The sequence below is a fragment of the Mustela nivalis genome, assembly GCF_964662115.1.
Source record: "Mustela nivalis genome assembly, chromosome: X".
NCBI classification, from domain to species: Eukaryota; Metazoa; Chordata; class Mammalia; order Carnivora; family Mustelidae; genus Mustela; species Mustela nivalis.
Window position 1 is genome coordinate 31,316,528 of NC_139040.1, and position 21,699 is coordinate 31,338,226.

Genomic DNA, 21,699 nt, shown 5'->3' on the forward strand with positions numbered 1-21,699 from the left:
GCATAAGCGAGTCCTGATTTAAGGAAATGGAAGCATCAACAGCATAATAAATAATACTATATTCATTTCCTATTGCTACTATAACCCATTGCCACACACTAAAGTGGCTTAAAACAACACAGATTTATTATTTTACATTTCTGGAGGTCGGGAGAAGGACACGTCTCACTGAGCTAAAATTGAGGTGTCAGCAAGGCTGTGATCCTTCTGGAGCTTCTAGGTGAGACTCTGCGCTTTGCTTTTTCCAGCTTCTAGAGTCATCTGATGTACTTTGGCCCATTGCCCTCTTCCAATAATCACATTAGTCCCATTCTGCTTCTCTTGCCATACCTTCTGTTTTGACGCTTCTGCCTGCCTTATTCTCTGGTAAGGACTCTTGTGGTTACATTGGACTCACCGAGGTAATTCAGGGTAATCTCCCCATCTGAAGATCCTTAACTCAATCACATCATCAAAGTCCCTCTTGCTATATACGGTCGCATATTCACAATTTCTGCTTATTAGATCATGGATATCTTAAGGATGGTCATTATTCTGTATAATAAATTTCCTGATTGTATTTTCCTGTCTATAGGTACATTCTGAAAAGTTTTTTTTATCAAGCAGATATTTGAATACCGAACTATATATTGCTATTTATTTTCCTTGTGAATTCAGAAACATGCTCTCGTAGAAAGTACATTAAAGACATGGTAGAAAGAACTCTTAGGACTCCTAGTATTTCTGCCACAGACATCCTTTCCTTATCACTGCAATGCATATGCATTTGACTTTCCCATTTCAGTGTTCCAGGCCATTGGTCAGACAAATAGTCTAGCCATGATCTTTCACCCTCCTTTCAAAAAGCATGCACATATTACAATCTATCACCCAGTTATAGCCCATTGAACCTTGTTATGCTAGATTTCGGGTGTTTAGAGGAGCCCTAAATATCAGGATACTTTTAGAGACGAGGTAAATAGACCCGAGGTAAATATCTTTGTCTAAGATAGCAAAAGATGTCTTTCGTCTTCAAGTACCCTTGACCAGCTACCAATGAATGTTCATGGATCCTAGCGAATAACTGATTTCCCAAAGTTTCCATCAGAGAAGAAAAAAATTAAGAGTCTCCTTAGTTAACAATGGGATCTGCAGTGCCATAGGACAAAAGGTTATGCACCGAAGGGTCTAGAATATGTTGTAAAGGTGTCAGGATTATTTTCAGCTGACGACATTGAAGAAACAATAGCTGCAGGAAGAGGCTTTTTCTTAACTCCCTGTATGTTCCTAAAAGCACCGCCAAAAAGAATTCAACCAGCATAAATCCCCTCTTTGGGAGTCTCCCAACTGCGGAAGACTAACTCTTACGGCTGAAGAGAAGTCAGCACAAAGCAGCACCCGGATACAGAATTGCCCAACTAGACATTGTCATAAACCTGTCGTATTTCCCATCTATTCTCGTCAAGGCCCGTTTATTTTTCCTCAAAGCCATTTGTTCTCCCACAAGATTTTAGGATATGATTGTTTGGAATACATCCTGAACTCTGCGTGTACCTAACTTCCTGTCTACACATGATCTTAACCAAAAGGCCAACAAGTGATCCTAACTTCCTAACAAAAATTATAATCGAGTCCATTAAACATCCCCTGATTTGGGCAATCTCTGTTGGGCCGAGTTTCAAAGAAGCCCCAGGTATTTGGCTTCTTTGTGTCCAAGCTGTATGGAGTTGCCTATGACCTTGAATCAGTCACTGAATGATTAGGGTGATGGGGCCTCTGCCTTATGTGAGCCTTGTCAACTTACAGAAACTGTCTCAGAGTGCTCTACTCCAAATGGGACCATGATCTTGGCAGGGTGCTAAAACTTCATGGGCTGCTTTTTATTACACCAAGCAACCCCAAAATGAGTTTGGGTCCATTCTCCATGAATATTTATTGAAAATTGACAATGGTACTATGCCAGTCCCTTGGTTATGATTTTCTCAAGGACTCAAGTCTTGTGTACTCATCTAATCTGTGTATTCACACATTTCCAAATGCCAAGTGAAAATTACATATTCCAATACTTATTAGCTTTGTGATCTTTGGCAAATCAATTTACTTCTCTGATCCTTAATCCTTCCTAGCTTACATGGGGACCCAGTGTGTGAAAGGGCTTCTGCATTGTAAAATAGCATGCAAATATATGCTGTTGGTAATCTCCTGGACTCTCTTAAAGTTAACACCATGTCTAAATGATGTAAACAATTCAACCGTGCTGTAACAGATAAGGTGTATTTGACCATTTTTATGATGAACTGTAATAAATTTCATTTTATGCTTGCCAGTTTATTTTGTGTGAACAGCTTCAGCCATGGAGGAAAGATACACAAACATAGATTCAGTGTTCAGAGAGTGCCCATACATAAAAGTTAAAACACAAGGTTAGGTGAAAATCATGACAATGATTAGTCTTTGTGTGTTTTGAGGCACATTGAAATTCTTTATGGATAGTTCCTGTTTAAAAACAAACAAACAAAAAAAACCAGATTATGTCTGAAGAGAGTAGACTTGAATGAGTGAATGAGAGACACAATAAAATTAGGGGATACAAGGAGCACCTGGGTGGCTCAGTGGGTTAAAGCCTCTGCCTTCAGCTTGGGCCATGATCCCAGGGTCCTGGGATTGAGCCCCACATCGGCTCTCTGCTCAGCAGAGAGCCTGCTTCCCCCCTCTCTCTCTGCCTGCCTCTCTTCCTATTTGTGATCTCTCTCTCTCTCTGTCAAATAAATAAATAAAATCTTTAAAAAAAATTAGGGGAGACAAGAGTGGAAAGAGGAAAGGCTTGTGTACTTTTTAAGTGGTGGCTCAGAGCTGCTCGAGACAGAGGGGACAGGCAAATGTTAGAAGTCTGGAGGCCCAGGCAGTCAAAAACTTCGTGGGTTACAAAAATACTACCCTCTGTAGGTCTTTTATACTCATGGTAACTAGCAAAGATTTAAAATAGGTCCTTAGTACCTGTTCTTTAACTCCTTTTAAGAACAATGTGGGGGTGTAAATAAATGAATATAAAATTACAACTTGTACTCAAAGTAGTAGCTGAGAACCAAATGGTATCATGGAGCTTGAGACAACCTGTAGGTGGAAGGAAAAAAAAAGCCAACTTTTGAAGAGCTCGGAATTACATTAGGTTAGCCATGTCCCAAGGTCGGGTGGGGCTGGGGTGGAATTTTCCTCTGTCCAATGTTCTTTTAGATAGACCATAGATTAACTCGGCAGGAAACAGATTAATAGTAGAAAATAAAATATCATTTCCTACATATGGGAAATACACACACAAGATTCCAAAAACAGGCCAAATGTGATATGTGTCACCCAGAACTAAGGAGAAAGGGGAAGGAGCATCTGGGACTTCAAAGGGAAGGAATGCAGCTCACAGAAAGATGAAAAAGGCGGGGAGGGCGCCTGGGTGGCTCAGTGGGTTAAGCCTCTGCCTTCGGCTCAGGTCATGACCTCAGGGTCCTGGGATTGAGCCCCGAATCGGGCTCTCTGCTCGGCAGGGAGCCTGCTTCCTCCTCTCTCTCTGCCTGCCTCTCTGCCTACTTGTGATCTCTCTCTGTGTCAAATAAATAAAAATTAAAAAAAAAAAAAGATGAAAAAGGGGGAAATGTTTGCTGGCCACACAGAAACAAACATGGGACCTACAGAGGAATTTTAACTTTTTAAAAATTTTGACTTTTCTCAGTTGTTCCTTGTCTATCTCCTCTATTTCATTTCTAGTGTATTTGTGTATGGTGATAGCTCTCTTTCTAGAGCTTGGCTTTCATTCTAAATTCTTTGTTGGAAGTTGTTGGGGGGGGGCAATCAAAGTTGCTTCCTCAGTCTTTTGGGTCTCTCAGCTCAAAATCTATATGCCACTGTGGCCTCTCTTGGGGTGGCCTGCCATTGGCCCCTGAGGCACCAACCACTTATTTTGAGTCTTCAACTTTTGCTTTAATGTGTATGTTTGGCAATTGATAAGTAAAAGTTAACCAGTATATATGCCACTGTCCGAAAAAACAAGACTACGTTTTTACAGAAAGGCCTAGGGAAGAGTCTTTCCAGCATATTTCTTTTTGTATCTCATCCTTCGGCCCCCAGCGACTTGACTTAACTCCTTCTGTACTTATCACCCCAGGAAAGCTTCACCTTGATACAAATTTCCAAGGCTGTGTAAGACTCAGGACTATACTAAAACTTGCCCTGCAACTCTATAATGTTTAAATGCTTCAACTATCTTACTTGTTTCCCGAGGATATTTCATTAGGATGAAATATCAGCTGTTGAGCAGGTTGGAAATGCTGATTGTTTCATTGTTGGAGAGTTTCACGCTAACGGAGGCGGGGACCATGAGCCGGTAAGAGCATGTGGGTCTCAGCTCTAAGAAGCTCCATCCTGACAATTAGTGTATCGTCAATGTAATATTGCGTGGCAGGCTTAAGATCTGTGTTGAAAGGAAGAGCGCCACCATAATGACATCCATTTTTAAGGCCTTTAGGAATAGATGACTAGATTATTAAGCCAGCCTGTCCCCTGGGGAGTGCATTAACGCATTGAGGCCACAGGGTCGATTGAGAAATGACTGCTGTGATGTACTTACTCACCGACCAGGGCCTCAAAGAGTTACTGAACCTCTCCAAACCCCGGAGAGTAATTTATACACTGAAAGGATTGGACTGAGTAAGTACAATCTGATGTGCTTTAATGGGCTTTGATGAGCATCAGAGACCAACTTTTCGGAGAGCGTTTGTACTTTGTAGAGGTGGGATTGAGGGCTGCACTATTTAGAATTTCCATCTCTTCTTTTGAACGAGAACAAAAATCGTGTTACTTTGACCTTTCCAGGGAGTAATTTCTTTTGCAGGCTAATGCTATTTTCCTCCTCTAAATGGCTCGATAACAATTGAGGAAGAGGCAGATTGGGCAATCAGTCAAGACGCAGAGTGCTGAAAATGGCAAATGTTCAGACTGATGAAATTAGGAGACGTTTCCCAGATGAAAATCTGCCAAATGGAGTTTTATAAACACACAGCATTGCCCCCATCCTATTGTAATCCCCTCCTGTCCTTCTTCTCCATAGAGGCAACAGTAATGGGTGTTAGTCACAACGGCTGTTGGCCTGTGTTTTACATTACAAAATATAGCTTTTAGACCTATCTATATTAGAATTTCATCCTGAGTTCACTCCCCTTAATAGCCTCGCAAGCATTGTGTACTTCAAAAGTGATATTTTACCCTTCATTAAGCCTTGTATTCCAAGAAAAAGTGTCTTTGTGACATTTAAAAGAATGATGTTATGATGATCTTTAAAGTCTAGAGACAGACAGAATTCACAATGGGATGATTTGGGTGCCTCGTATAATGAATACATTTGAATGAGCACCAAGGGAAGGGGGTAGGGTCTTAAGCAAACATTTTAGGGTCTCACGAAGGTTGCAGTATCTCCACCCCTAAATTGATCTAAGGGATACAATGTCAGTTTCATAAAAGTTAATGCCTCTCAAAGTCTAGTCCATGGACCACCTTCATCAGCATCTCTTGGAGTTCTTATTTAAAATGTAGATTTTTGGGGTGCCTGGGTGGCTCAGTCAGTTAAGCATCTGCCTTCAGCTCTGGTCATGGTCTTGGGGTCCTGGGATCAAGCCCCATATCGAGCCCTGCATCAGGCTTCCTGCTCAGCAGGGAGTCTGGTTCTCCTTCTCCCTCTGCCCCTCCTCTGCGACTTGTGCTTTCTCTCATTATCTCTCTTGTGAATCAATAAAATCTTTAGAAAAGATTTTTAAAATGTAGGTTTTTGAGAACTACCTCTTAGAATTTTTTTCTTTCTTTTTTTTTTTCCTTTTTTCGAGAGGGAGGGCAGTGGGGGCAGAGAGAATCTTAAGCAGGCTCCATGCCCAGCACAGAGCACGATGCAGAGCTCGAGCTCATGACTCCAAGACTGTGACCTGGGCCTAAACCAAGAGTCAGACGCTTAACTGAGTCACACACGTACCCATCTTAGAATTTCTGAGCATATAGGTACAAACTTTCATTTTTAACTAGCTCTTTGGTGATTCTTTTGCACAGTCATGTTTTGGAATCCCTGTTTCAGAGTGTGGAACAGGATATGTTGATAGGGATCTCATGTCAAAACTTTTAGCAAAGAGCAGTCATGGAAACACGTTTATTCAAGGGTTGTAGGCTTGTCCAACCACTATGAAATTTACCACAACTGGATGGTTGGTCAGTCAACAAGAACATCACCCGTGTGTATATAGCAACCATATTGAAGAAACGATTTGGCAGTTATGAGATCTGGAGGAAAGGGAGAGAAAATAGCTGGATGTTGGTCAATTGTAGGTGCACCCTAAGTGTCTTGGAGTGTGGGGAACAGAGGATAGAGAACAATGTTCTCTGGGGACAATTTTATAGCCAGCGACAAGAGAGACCTAACTGAGCTTATAGATTTGGGACTTGGTTTAATCCTGTAGAGGATGCTGGTGGTAAAGACCAGGGGTAGTTCCCAACAGAGAGGAAGCAGTAGCATAGGAAAAGGGTGGGGGCCATGCATACAGCAAGTACACAGGTTGGGCCAAGGTTTCTGTTCAATCCACATACATTGACAATATCAGTCTTTCTGCAAAGTGTAGTCTTTCTCCCTGCGTTATCACATGTAGGTACTTGTCAGCACGCAGATTTTTGAGTCTCAACCCACAAGGCTAATTTGATCTGGCCATCTGGGATTGGGAGTTTAGGAATCTGCAATGTGAGCATATTCAGGCTCTCCTGAGAGAAATGAAAGCTTAGCACTGCAGTCAAAGTAACTGCCACAAGGTGAAGGGTAGGACTCCCTTAGGATAGCAAAACCTAATTTGAGCATTGTATGAATTTTTTATGGCTGTTGTGACAAGTTACCAGAAACATTTGGCTTAAACCATCATAAATCTATGTGTGTATGTATTTCCATAAATTTATTGCCTTATATAATTAGAGGGGAGAGAGAATCTTAAGCAGGCTCCACGCCCAGCGTGGAACCTGAGCCGGGGCTTAGTCTCACAACCCTGAGTTCATAACCTGAGCCGAAATCAAGAGTTGGACGCTGAACTGACTGAGCCACCCTGGTGCCCCTAAGAACTAGTCTTAAAGAGAGGCAGTTCAACACAAGTCTGCAAACTTAGACAGGCTACTTAACTTCTCTGTACCTATAAAATGGGGGATAATAATACAAATAGTGCCCTTGTTGTGAAGATTGGATGTGTTCAAATGTGTAAGGCTCTTAGAACAGTGTAAAAACACAAAACACATAGTAGGGGCATCTGGGGGTCTCAGTCTGTTAAGTGTCTGCCTTTGGCTCAGGTCACGATCTCAAGGTCCTGGGTTCCAGCTCCATGTCGGGCTCCTTGCTCAGCAGGGAGTCTGCTTCTCCCTCTGCCCCTCCACTTCTGCTTTCTCACTTGCTCACTGTCTGTCTCAAATAAATAAAATCTTTAAAAAAATTTAAAAGGTACAAACACATAGATGTTATATCACATCTATGTTATTTTTACTTTATTCTAATAATCAGTCTCTCAACCTTACTTACTCTTCTGTTGTGCTGGAGTCCTGTGAACTTTCCAGTGTAGTTCCCTAGCGCTGCCATGAGGTGTGCCCTCAGGTGGACCAAACTCCGGTGGGAGCTCAGCAGTTCTACCCCCAGACCTCCTATCTGAGGTTAGAAAGACCGGATTGTACATCAGTTAACGTTTGTGTGTTTTTTGCAAGTAGTCAGCAGCATAAGGACCTCTTCCTATAGACTCCCTGGTGATCTTCCTGCTTGCCTACTTATTTTGTAAACCCCTAATTCTGGCTTTGCAACTATACTGGCGTCTTCTGGGTCTGGGACATCAGTTGCCTGCTTGATTCTGCTGAAAATAAAACATCTACTTCTTCTGAGGATCGTAGCTGCTGACCACACCCACCTCAGCAATCTAAGGCAAGTCTCAATTGCCAAGTTGCCTTTGAAGTTTTTACATTTCTGTTCTGTCTCTTTGGTTTGCAAACCAGACAATAAATCTCAAATCAGCTTAATCTCCACCCTCTCTCTCTACTTAGTTCAAATTTCTGAGAGAGAAAGTATCTTTGGCTACTGATCATGCAGTGGGATGGCTATTCTTGGGTTTGGAGTCTTAAGTCTATAGGTAGGTAGCAGTGCTGTTTATACAGACAAGGTGGATGTCCTGAGGAGACAACCCCAAAGGTGTAAATAAAGGACTAATACTTTTGCCCGTCTGTAGGGCATGTACTCCCCTGTGGGCTCTTTCTTATCATCTTTTGTGAAGCCCCTACCATCACTTCCCACTGGACCACCTCTACCACGAGACATAGCAATTTACTGACACTTCCATGCTCCCCTCCTGTTTAGAAAGTAGTTCAGGGGTGTCTGGCTGCCTCACTCTGTGGAACACATGACTCTGGTTCTCAGGCTCATGTATTCCGAGCAACATGTTGGGTGGAGATATGACCTAAAATCTTTAAAAAAAAAAAAAAAAAAAGCATTGAAAGTAGTAGCTAGTAACATCAACATTCCTTACCCTTACAGAATACAGATCTTTGGAAGAAATCACATACTAGGTTGCCAGTTCATGAAAGAGGGGGGTGGGGCAAACTAGAAAATTCTAGAGAGTGGGTCAAGATACCTGGGTTATAATCCCAGCCTGAATCACACTTTTAGCTTCTATGCCGAGAGCCCGGTGCCTTCCATAAGGCTACCCTAATGTTTCCTTATTCTTCAAGACCAGCTGAGTTGCTATGGAAACTTCTGTGTTGCCTATGCAACATAAATATTTGCTAAAACTACAGTCCTCAGCCAACATTTGCTACAACACTAGCAAAACTGCTTGCAGCTGAGCAGAACTAGGAATCCCAGGACCAGGGCTGTAACCCTGAGTTATGTGTCACATTGGTTGAGCTAAAGGCATGCCAGAAGCTAACTTGGGGATAGCTTTCTCCCTCCCTTTGCTTGAATGTGCCTGTTGGCACTGCATCTGTCTTGGAGAATGACAACTGGCAGATTGCCTCCCCACGTCCCCTTCCCCTTATTTTTCCTGTTTATTCAGCAATTGCCAAGAGAACTGTATAGGAAGATAGAACTCAAAATTAGATCCTAGAATAGATCTTTGAACTGAGGGATGAGAAGTCTGGAGCTCTGGTTCTCCATGGCATCTGTTTTCCGCTTCTTTGTCCAAGTCTTGGGCGAAGGGGTTCTAAATTCCAGCAATCAGGTTGCAAATTTTGGCTGGCTGACCTATATGTAGGACCCTTGGCTGAAACTTAGCTACTCTTCATAGGAAACAGAAGCCTGTGAGCCCCATGGTTAACTGCTAACCTGTTAGTAGTAGCAGGGTTAGTATTTCACTGTGACACATGCCACTCCTGACGTTGTTCAGCTTGTTCTGTTTGGTTGAGATCATGGTACCTTGTAGTGTGGTGAAGCCATTCTGCATGGAGACTAAAGAGGCATTAGTAGATATGACCATATACACTTGGTTCGTGTTCAGCATCAGTATACGATACAGGGTTCTAATTTCAGTTGACGCTCCTTTGATGCTGGTATTGTGACCATTTTCTGCTTGTCAGTTATTTTGTAATGTATATGCGAGAGAAGGTTTCAGTGGCCAAGAGTCCAAAAGTTTGAGTTCCAAAGACTCCAGTTCTTTTCTTCTGCCCTATTTTAATAGTCATACTAAAAGTTGTCTGTATTGGTTCTTTTTTTTTTTTTGTCCATCACTGTATAAGTACATAACATGTGATATCCTTTTATTTTTAATTTAATTTTTATTTTTTTAAAGATTTTATTTATTCATTTGACAGACAGAGATCACAAGTAGGCAGACAGGCAGGCAGAGAGAGAGGGGGAAGCAGTCTTCCCGCTGAGCAGGGAGCCTGATGTGGGGCTTGATCCCAGAACCCTGGGATCATGACCTGAGCTGAAAGCAGAGGCTTTAACCCACTGAGCTACCCAGGCACCCTAATTTAGTTTTTTTAAAGAAAAAGAATTTAATCTTTATTTACAGGACACTGTACAATAGGAGATTCCACATAGAAATAGGAAACCCACTGAGAGGAGGAGCTTTCTACAGTTTGTACAGTTTTGAACTGGTCAAGTAGAGTTTCATTGTAAAAAGAGCTACCATAACAAAACACACTGAGAAAGAGTCCTTACTAGAGAAACAGTAAGACAGACTTCTACCAGAACACACCACAAATGACTTTCTCCCTCAGGTGTACAGTCTAGAAGTTAAAGGTCCCAGGAGTGCAGTCCTGAACGTGGAACATACAGCCTTCAGAGGTCGTTTCTGGCACAACATTCTGATCTTCCTCTTCCTCTACAGGGAAATCCTTCTCCATCAAGTTTAGTGAAGCTTCTGTACACAGACTCATTTTCATGGTTTCATAGAGCTGCAGTTTTGACCAAACCTCCACATTCTTCAATCATTATACTAAGTTTCTCAGTTTCACCTAGTTTCTCAGCAGCCTGAAAAGTGTTAGAAATGGCATGCAGAATAACCAGAATAATTTTGAGATCTTTTGCAGTTAAGAGGTTCATCAGTGGCTCTATTATGCCACATTGAATGAGGTATACAGTCTGTTCAGCTGTCCTGCCACTTGTAGAGTTGGTCACAGCCCAGACAACTTCCTTTTGGGTCTTAACGTCTGCCTTAGAGAGAAGACCAATGAGGAATGGGACCAATCTGTGATTCACAACTGGCTGGATCTGGTCCTGGAGACCCCTTGTGATGTTTGACATTGTCCAGGCAGCTTCCTTCTGAATATGAGTTTTGGGGTTTGTTAGCAGGCAGGGAAAGAAAGTAAGTGCTCCCGTGTCTATTACACCCTGAGTCTGTTCATCTGTCCCAGTGACAATATTTCCTATGGCTCGAAGCACAGGGTTCACAAAGGGCAGTTCAGTAGCTCCCAGAAGCTTCATAAGCTGGGGCACAAGTCTGTTCATCTGGACCACCAGTAAGGTAGGAAATGGCCCAGCAGATATCTGCCAATACTTCTGGATCATCGTGATGTAGGAAATGAACTAATGTAGGAAGAATGTACCTGCTCAAACAGCATCTCACGGGGGTGCAGGATTCTTGTTGTGACAGAGGTTTGAAAGTGTCCAAGTAAGGTTACATAAGTAACCACATGCTAAAGATGACATGTCAGGAACTGTAAGGAGAGCCAATAGCGGGTCAACTGTACTGTACTTGACAACCAAGTCTCGAAAAACTGAACCTGCCATGTTTCCTAGAGCCCACACAGCTTGTTCACTGATGGGGGCATGGGGAGATGCCAACAGAGAAATGAATGCTGGGATCACACCTCCATCTACTGCAGCCTCGGTCTGTTCTGATGTCCCGGAAGCAGTGTTTAGTGAGAGCCCAAGCAGATTCAAACTGCATGGAACTACAATCAGTTCTGCCCAAGGACACAAATTTTGGAATCAAACCAGCCCAGATTACTATGTCTACAGGGGGCTGTTTTTCCCTGGAAAGCAGTTTCCTAGCAGCTTGAGTAGCCTGAGGAGCTGGCTTTCCACATTGTTGCTATTTATGCCTTTGACAGTGTCATCAACAGACCATTCTACAGTGTCCTGGTTGTGGCAGCTTTCCTGCAGCCGGGGAGGAAGCATCATCAGGAAACGAGCTTGCGTTTCTCCTTTTCAGCATCTGGTCAACCTTCTTAGCTGTCCTCAGCTCCACGTTAACTTCTGTTGGGCGCCGCCTCATTTCTGCACTGTCTTTCCCCTTGTTCTTGACTCTGTTAAGGCGGGCAGCTGGTGAATTAGCATTCTCGCTGGTGGACATGGTTATAAGACAAAGGGAGAAAGCTACGCGGCTGGCTCAGGCTTCCCCAGGAGGCCTTCTGGGGCACACAGGCTGTGGGTCAGTTGCCCTCAAAACATCCACCATGGATCACCCCAAAGACGGTGTCTGTCATATCCCTTTAAATCCCCTAAATAATGCAACACTCTAAGGTGGGGAGAGGTATTATCATTCATGCCATTTTATAAATGAGGGCCCCAAGACTTAGGGAAGTCAAGACAACTCTTTTTTTTAGTATTTTACTTATTTATTTGACAGAGATCACAAGTAGGCAGAGAGGCAGGCAGAGAAAGAGGAGGAAGCAGGCTCCCTGTGGAGCAGAGAGCCCGATGCGGGGCTCGATCCCAGGACGCTGGGATCACGATCTGAGCGGAAGGTAGAGGTTTTAACCCACTGAGCCACCCAGGTGCCCTCAAGACAACTCTTTAGGATTAGACAGCTAAGTTGTAGAACCATAATGCAAATCTAGATTTGTCTTATTCCAGTACTCTGATTAGTAATGACTATCCTATTTGCTGTTACATTATACCGCCTGAATATTTGGAGCTTATAGGAACAATGAGGGGCGGCACAGCAGAGAAGAATAGTATTGGCAGTATGTGGACAGTATAAGCAAAATGGTGGTCAGTACGAGGTCAATCGTGGGCAATTTGGAATCATCGTTAGCACATGCGGTTAAGACTTTTTAAACATTTTGAGTTGCCAGTTTTCACATATTTTAGTAATATGTGGTTCCTACTGATAATCAGGAGGAAGTCAACTTTGAGTCATAGGAAGAAGGAGGGTCTGGTATGTTCTGACTCTGAAGCCTGAAGCTTGATCTTTACATCACAGTTGTTTTTCTCTGTAAACAAGTTTACTGAGGTGTAGTTTACATACCAAAGCCTTGTCCATTTTAAACTTACAGTTCAGTGTGTTTTTTTTTTCTTTTAGTTAACTTAGAGGATTGTACAACTATTTTCACAGTCTAATTTTCAATTTTCATCTCTCCCCCAAAAGAGACCCTATATTCATTAACAATAACTCCTAATTCTCCCATTCCCCAGGGAACTTCTAATCTGTTTTTTTTTTCTCTTTATGGATTTGTCCCTTCTAGACTTTTTATGTAAATGGGATCATATGATAAGTGGTCTTCTTTGACCGGCTTCTTCTCCTTACAAGGTTTCTGAGGTTTACCCATGTTGTAGCTTGAATCAGTACTTCCTACACAGAGTATCTGCACAGCATTGAAAGACAAAAGCATAAATGACTCATGGAAATCTTTTCCTCCACTCAAAAGGGAAAAACTCTTTTTTAAAGATTTTATTTATTCGACAGAGAGCAAGGGAGCAGAAGCAGAGGGACGGGCGAGGAAGAAGGAGAAACGCTGGGCACCCAACATGGGGCTTGGTCTCAGGTCCCTGGGATCGTGACCTGAGCTGAAGGCAGATGCTTAACCGACTGAGCCACCCAGGCGCCCCAGGGAAAACATTTTCCAAAACTAAAAGTGGTGTTGTAGAGGCCACTAAAGACAGGATTTAAGACAAGTGAGAAATGAAAGGGTTATAAGAAAATAAATGAACCTTTGCTTGTGAAACTGGAACTGAAGAACTCAATAAAGAGAATGGTTGAAGTATCTTCTTTAAGAGGATGCAGGAACTAGAAGTACCAGGACAAAGCTATAATGCTGTGCAGAAGATAATAAACTATTTCTTAAAAATTAATGCAGAGTTTCAGAGGCGACACCATACTTGCTCAAGGGAAGATTATGAAGAGGAAGAAGAGATTGCTTAAGCTCTTCGTCTTTGGAGGCATCCCACTGAAAATCTTTCTGAGTTAGTTGGATTATTCATGATAGTAGCAAATACACCGAAAATTCCCTCAGGTTCTATTAAAGCAGAAAAGAGGGAGGTTATAGAATCATACTTGGGGAGATGAAAACTCAGTGTGTGTGTGGGTTGGTGATGAATGGGTGAAGGTGATCAAAAGGTATAAACTGGGGCTCCTGGGTGGCTCAGTCGGTTAAGCGACCAATCCTTGATTTTCACCCAGGTCATGTTCTCAGGGTCAAGTAATCGAGCCTCACATAGGGCTCCATGCTCCATGCAGAGTCTGCTTAATCCTCTCATTCTGCTCGTGTCCCCATTTGTTCTCTCAAATAGATGAATAAAATCTTTTCTTTTTTTAAAGGTATAGAGGAGCCTGGGTAGCTCAGTGGGTTAAGCCTCTGCCTTTGGCTTAGATCATGAACCCAGGGTCCTGGGATCGAGCCCCACATCCGGCTCTCTGCTCAGCGGGGAGCCTGCTTCCCCCTCGCCCCCTCTGCCTGCTTCTGTGCCTATTTGTGATCTCTCTCTCTGTCAAATAAATAAATAAAAATAAAATCTTTAAAAAAAGGCATACATTTCCAGGTATAATAAATAAGTCCTAGGAATGTGATATACAACATAGCGACTGCAGTTAATACTGTATTGTATATTGGAAAATTGCTGAGACTAGATCTTAAAAGTTCTCACTACAGGGAAAAAATTCTAGCTATGCGTAGTGATGGATGCCATAGACTTGTGATCACTGTGAGATGCGGAGAAATATTGAATCATGTATGACTGAAACTAGTATGTTATATTTAAATTATATCCTAATAGAAAAAAATATATATATATATGAAGAAAAACCTGTTACTATAGGTAAATGAGAGATGCTGGAGGAATACTGGCATAAAGAGCAAAGTAGGCAAGACGAAAAAGAGGAGCTATGTCTATGAAGGAAAACTGGAAAATCTGAGAGTATTGAGCTAATAAGAAATGAATCCTGAATGTCTATGTGGAAATGTTATTGCTTTATTTGGTGATGGGAAAAGATGATAAATATGTATAATATGTAAATAGCTTTGCTAATTAAAAAACCTACAAGGACCAAACAAGATAATGACTGGGAAAACAGTTTGAAAAGTAGAAAGCGCTATGCAAATGCAGTTGCCGTTGTCATTAAGGTTTGCCACTTTAGTCTTCACATCATTCTCTCTGCAGCAAGCCATTCGCAGATGCTGCCTTAGTTCATGTTCTTGTCTTCTGGGCGAAAAGGCATCATGTCCTGCGACCTTCGGAATTTGGAGTTTTCCTGGGGTCACTGACTTCCCTGTTGGGATTTCAGTTGCTTATCCTACTTGTCTCAGCATTCCTGATTTGCTAGATTCCCATCTGGATGCAGTCATACTGGGCTCACTGTGCCTGGGCTCTCAATGTCCCCACCGCTGAAGGTTTGTGACCCGTAGTGTGGATTGATACGTGTGGGGGGGGGGGCGTCATGTGCATTGTGCCATTTCGTGTGCTGTTGACTTAACTCTTGGCCTTCCTTTGCTCCTTGTTTTTGTTAGGGGCGCCATCCTTGCCTCACTCATCCAGGCTCACAAACGTTCGAAGTTTTCCCCCTTGTCCCCCCAACCCCCATCGCTTAAAATATTTCTGGAACAGCTGTTGTGTGCAAAGACCAGCGGTGCTGAAGATGGGAAGGTTGCAAGATGGGAAGGTTGCAATGCACCATCCAGGCAGTCACAGTCAAATGTGAAATTAGGATGCCTACCTGAGTAATAATAACAGAAAGTTGGATACATGTTATAATGAAGTTGTCAGAAGAAGACGAACGGGCGCCTGGGTGGCTCAGTGGGCTAAGCATCAGACTCTTGATTCTGGCTCAGGTCATGATGTCAGGGTCATGGGGTGGAGCCCATCTGGGACTCTGTGCTCACGAGGACATCTTGTTGAGATTCTCTCCCTCCCCTCCGCCCACCCTATTTCCCCAACCCCTGCCTGCTCACATGTGTGCATGCTCTCTCAAATAAATTAATAAGACTTTCAAAAAGGGACAAACAGAATTTTGTCAGTGAAACTGAAAAAGAAGTTTCACAGAGAAAGGCATACTTGAGCTGCATATTCCCCCCCTTTTGAAGGTGTATATTTCATACAGGAAGAGTCCCCCTCTTTATAATTCAGTTAATGGACTATTCAATTACTACATAAATCCCCCTTGATTCTTCATAACCAAACCTTCCCCAGACTCTGAGCCCAACAACCACTCATCTGTTAGCAGTCTATGGTTTTGCCTTTTCCAGAATGTCATAAAAAAGGAACCATACATTGTATAGCATTTCTGTACTGGCTGTCATGCATTCGTGAGATTGGTCCATGTTGACTCTATCAGTAGTTTATTCCTTTTTATTGCCATGTAACACTCCATTTTATGGATGTATCACTTCCATCCATCCATCCATCCATCCACAAGTTCAAGACATTTAGGTTGTTTCCACTTCAGAGTATACAGGTTTTCTGTGAAAACACCATGTTTAATTTCACTATGGTAAAATTTTAGAAGTAGGTTTATTGAGGTGTATGGTAAGCTTTATGTTTAACTTTGTAAGACACTACCAAAGTGTCTTCTAAAAAGTGGCAGTGCCTAAGATTAACATATGAATGTTACTCAGTAATATTGGTTCTTTTTTTAAAAATTATAGTATTCTAAGTAGTATTTAGTCATATCTAAATGTGGTTTTAATTTTAATCTGCTTATTGTTAAATATGAAGACCTTTTCATATCTTTATTTGCCATTTGTATATCTTTTGTGGGATTTCTATTAAAATATTTTGCCCATTTTTAATTACTTTGTTATTACTGAGTTTTTCTAATTACGTATTTTTAATTGAGATATGATTTAAATCCCAGATAAAATTCACTGTTTTCAAGTAAGCAAATTGCTGGGTTTTAGTACATTCATAAAATTATGCAGCCCTCACTACTATCTTACCCCAAAGAGAGATCCGGTAGTCATTAACAGTCAGTCTTCATTTCTTCTTCCCCCAGCCCCTGGCAACAACTAATGAATTTGCATTCTCTGGATAGTTTGCATAAATTCAGTTGTATAATACATAGCCCTTTGTGTCTGGCTTCTTTCACTCAGTATTTATTTATTTATTTATATTTATTCATATTTATTCAAGGACTATCCGTTGTAATAGGAACCTCATTCCTTTTATTGTATATCCATTCATTGTATGGGTATACCACATTTGCTGATCCATTCATCAGTTGACGAATCTTTGGGTTGTTTTCATCTCTTGGTTTTTATGAATAATCCTGCTATCAACTTTCATGTAAAGTGTATTGAATATATATGTTTTCAATTCTTTTGGATGTATACTTAGAACTGGAATTGCTGGATCATATGGTAACATATATTTTATATATGCTGGATACAACTCATTTATGATACATATTATTCACATGTTTTTTCTGAGTCTTATGCTTTCTTATCTAGTTTTTAAAAAATATTTATTTGAGAGAGACTATGGGGAGGGGAGGTGTGGAGGGAGAGGAAGAGAGAAACTTAGGCAGACTCTGTGCTAAGTGCAGAGCCTGATGTGGGGCTCAATCCCACAACCTGGAGATCAAACCAAGAGTCAGACGATTTACCAGCTGTGCTACCCAGGGTCCCCTCTTTTTGTTATCTTTTTTATTTTTTAAAGATTTTATTTATTTGACAGAGAGAGAGAGAGATCACAAGTAGGCAGAGGGGCAGGCAGAGAAAGAGAGAGAGAGGAAGGGGAAGCAGGCTGCCTGCTGAGCAGAGAGCCTGATGGGGGTCTCGATCCCAGGACCTCAGCTGTGATCATGACGCAAGCCGAAGGCAGAGGCCTAACCCACTCAGCCACTCAGGCGCCCCTCTCTTTGTTATCTTAATAGTGGTTTTGGAGTTCTTAATTTGACATTTTTTTCACGGATCACATTTTGTCATGTTATGTGAAAAAAATCTATCACTAAACCAAGGTTACATAGGTGATATTTCCATCTAGATCTTTTATATTTTATAGTTTTAGGTTTAACATTTAAATCTATGATTCAGTTTTTGTTAATTTTTGTGTATAATAGATGGATCAAGTTCATTTCTTTGCATATGGATATCCAAATATACACAGACCATTGTTTTTATTCTTTGTCTTAATCAAATGGTTGTACTTGTGTGGGTCCATTTCTGGACTCTGTTCTGTCCCATCAATCTGTGTCTGTCCTTTGCTAATACCACACTCTATGATTCCTGTAGCTATATAGTAAGCTTTAAGATCAAATAGGCTCATTCCAAATTTGTTCTTCAAAATTGTCTTGACTGTACTTGTTCCTTTCCCTTTCCTTATGAATGTTTTTCAAAGCCAACTTGTCTGCCTGTACAAACTATTCCTGCTTGGATTTTGATTGTAATTGCATTGAACTTGTAGATTAGTTTGGAGAGATTTGACCTTCAAACAGTATTGAGTTTCCCAATCCATCAATGTTGCATGTATTGCCATTTATTTAGGTCTTCTCTGACATTTGCCAACAATGTTTTGCAGGGTCCCCCCCCCTCCACCGCATACATATCTTAAACCTATTCTCCTAGATTAATTTAGACCAGTATTTTGTTTTTTGATGCTACTGTAAATTGCATATTGCATTTCAATTTCCAGTTTTTCATTGCTAGTATAGTTTATTTTTACATGTTAACCTTGTATCCTGAGACCTTGCTAAATTCACTTGTTTTATTAGCTCTTTTGTATTCTTCTTGAGGCTTTCTACATAATCGTGCCATCTATAGATAAAGTTTTATTTCTCACTTTTGATTATGTGCATTTCAGGTGTTTTTCTTTTTCTTTTTTTTTTTTAAGATTTTATTTATTTATTTGACAGAGAGAAATCACAAGTAGATGGAGAGGCAGGCAGAGAGAGAGAGAGGGAAGCAGGCTCTCTGCTGAGCAGAGAGCCCAATGCGGGACTCGATCCCAGGACTCTGAGATCATGACCTGAGCTGAAGGCAGCAGCTTAACCCACTGAGCCACCCAGGCGCCCCATTTTAGGTGTTTTTCTAACCTTCTACCTTTTGCCTTTTGCAGTGGCTAGTTTCTCCGGAAAATATGTTGAAAAAAGGAGTTGAAAAAGGAGTTGGAAGAGTGAACCTGCTTGCTGTGTTCCTCATCACTAAAGGCGGGCATTTAATCGCTTACCATTAAATATGAAAGCTATGGTTTTGTAGTTTCCTCAGGTTGAGGAAGTTCCCCTATAATCCTACTTTGCTAAGAGTTTTATCAGGAATGGATGTTGGACTTTGCCAAGGCTTTTCCTGCATTTATTGATATATAAGGTGTCTATGAGACGCCTAGGTATCTTTTCAAGTTGCAGATTTTGATTGTTTTGTGGGATAGGGCCTGAGATTATACATCTTTGTTAAGCTCTGAGATGAAATTTGACGTTGTTGGCCAGGGACCGCACTTTACATAACATGGGCGTGGGGTAGGCACTAAACGGTGCTAAGAAAGTGACACGTGCAAGCAGAAATGTAGAGAATAAATTTTGTCATGAAGAGCAGTGAAGGAAAGGATCAAGAATGAAAGAGGGACCAAGAGTCTGAAAATCTCCAGGATTAAGTTTGTCAAACGTGAAATTAGTCTCGGTTTTATAGCAGAAGTTACACTACTTATTTTGTACCTATTTGTGGTATTTGAAACCTCACATCTTACTATAAAACCACGTATCCCTCACTGTCCAAGTCTGTTTGGTTTCCAAGTGTGGATTGTGATGCTTCAGAGAAAGAACACCACGTGATCTGCATGTATTTGGTTCTGGAGTTTTAAGTTGTGAGTAGTAGTGAGAGTCAAATCACGAGGGATCTCTGTCCACATGTGCACGGGTGCATGCGTGCGCGCACACACACATATCATAACCTGTTTGGGTTTTGAGTTTCCATCACTAGACTTCTGACAGTGGAACACTTACTTACACATTTTTTCCCCACTACCAGCTCCATAGTCCTTTAGGGTTAGGATCATGTATTTATTCGTCTTTGCGTTCTCAGCCTCTTGTATACCACTTGGTACTTAGTAGGTGCTCATTAAATATTCATTAAATTGTCACAGTGAGCTGATGGGAGGAAAACAAATACTACTTTATCAAGGGCTTTACTTGCAGAAGGAAGGAGAGTGATAATTTGACAGGTGAGGAGGATTCAGGGCTGAGGGAAGATTTCTGTTTTGTTTTCTTATTTTTTTATTATTTTGAAGTCATATAGATTTGTGGTTAATTTTAGGCAGAGAAGAAAGACCCAATAATGTGGAAGTTACTGAAGATGGAAGAGCAAACGAATAATTAATAGAGCAGGTTTCTGTAGCAGATAAAGAACACAAGTAGCTGGCTTAATCATGAAGGGGGAAGACACATTATTTTGGCCCATTTTTTCACTCAGTTGTGTAGAATCTTCATCATAAAACCATTCGGCCGTAGCCATCACTATGTTCCACTTTAATCAAGGACCCTGTTGCTTTTTACCTTTTTAATTCATCTCCTTCTCTATAATCATGTTTACTCGGAATCTTTTTTGCACATGGCTGGTGGAGCTTTCTCCCAGAATCTTTCCCAGAAACAGCCCTCCTCCTGGAGAACCCATTATGAGGCTCCTCCTTTCTGATCTCTGATTTCAGCCTGGCGTCTATCTCTAGGCCTTGAGATGAATGAGGATGTCGGGTTCGTACTGTTTTCTTCAGCCTCAGATTTCTTGATGGGTTCCATTACCAAAGGTTAACGTGTGACTCTTGATTCTCTTGCTATGTTGGCATTTGACACACTGAAATGTGTTCCTATAATTCAAATGACAGTAATGCCTTCTATTTTCTAATCAGGGGGCAACGATTTCTGCCGAGGAGAATTTTTTTCTAAAAAATGATTTCAAAAGAATGCCATCAAGTGTGTAGCTCTATATGCGTTCATGTGCATACTTGCCCGTGTGGGTTTTATGTCACAGACGTAATTTCTATGTGATATGAGTTTATTTTCATGTGTGAGCTAATTGATAGCTTACAGGGTGTTTGTGTTTTCCAGTCTGCTGTTTTTGCTCTGAGCAAAAATTTACTCAGCTGATGAGAATATTTTGACAACTCTGCCTGTGTGTCCAGGAAATGTAATTTGGTGTGAATTTTCTGGCTGTGATGACCCAATTTTAAGATGTAAAATAGAATACTCTAGATGTATATGGAAATAACGTAACACACCTAACTCCCCCACAAGGAGTAACAAACATTAAGACCTTATACAGCTCTTAATATATACAATCAGAGGATGGAAACATCATGATTATAGTCTCCTTAACTCATTTGCAAATATTACAAATGTTGTTTACCGAAACTGAGTTCTAGCAAAAGTTACAAAGATTTATGGCTTCTAGGCTTGGAAAAAAACAGTTCAATTTAATTCTTAGGAATATTTCAGTCAACATTTTATGATTTATTTGTACCTTTAACCATACCCAGGCTTTTTCAAAATTTGTTTCTCAGTGCCTTGAAATATGAATACGCTCAAATAATTATTTCTCCACAAAGTGTTGTTTTCTTTGGGGTTCAGTAGTTTAATAACTGCCTTTATGTAATTCAGTGTGATTCCTGTCTCCTCATTCATTTCTTGGCTTTTCATTTCTCTTTTAACATTCTGGTCACATGAAGGAGCGCACACTGAATGTTATGGATGACCAAAGGAAACCAATCACTACTTATATTTTGAAAAACGGACTTAACATTTGCATCGGTGTTTTGTGAAGTTTAATATTTAAAATCCCGAAACTCAACCAACATTAAGTACTGAGCTGTCATTATTTATTAAAGATGCCTCTACCGTAGAAGTACTAAAATATCATTCTGTGCTAGCTGACAGGGAAAGGAAAGCAATCTGCATTCCCTCAAGTGTGGTGTTCTAGCAGCTTTCCTCTGCACACTGAGGCTAGCTTGACAAAATTGATTATATTGATCATTTTATGGGTCGATTGCCCAGAGATTGAATGGTTAATTTGATTTGGTCTTCCTAATGGCCAAAAGGACCAGAT

The 21,699-nt window shown here is 41.1% G+C and overlaps 2 long non-coding RNA genes and 1 pseudogene across 4 annotated transcripts in view; 1 reads left to right on the plus strand and 2 right to left on the minus strand.

Moving 5' to 3' along the window:
- LOC309855762 overlaps positions 1-21,699 on the plus strand; it is a 179,677-nt gene that overhangs the window by 83,097 nt on the left and 74,881 nt on the right. The window lies entirely within an intron of this gene.
- Positions 1-21,699, minus strand: part of LOC309855764 — a 199,495-nt gene that overhangs the window by 14,743 nt on the left and 163,053 nt on the right. The gene's annotated exons all lie outside the window — the stretch shown is intronic.
- LOC309855710 (importin subunit alpha-1 pseudogene) lies at positions 10,246-11,813 on the minus strand (annotated as a pseudogene). Its single transcript has one exon. The product of its transcript is annotated as an importin subunit alpha-1 pseudogene (transcript).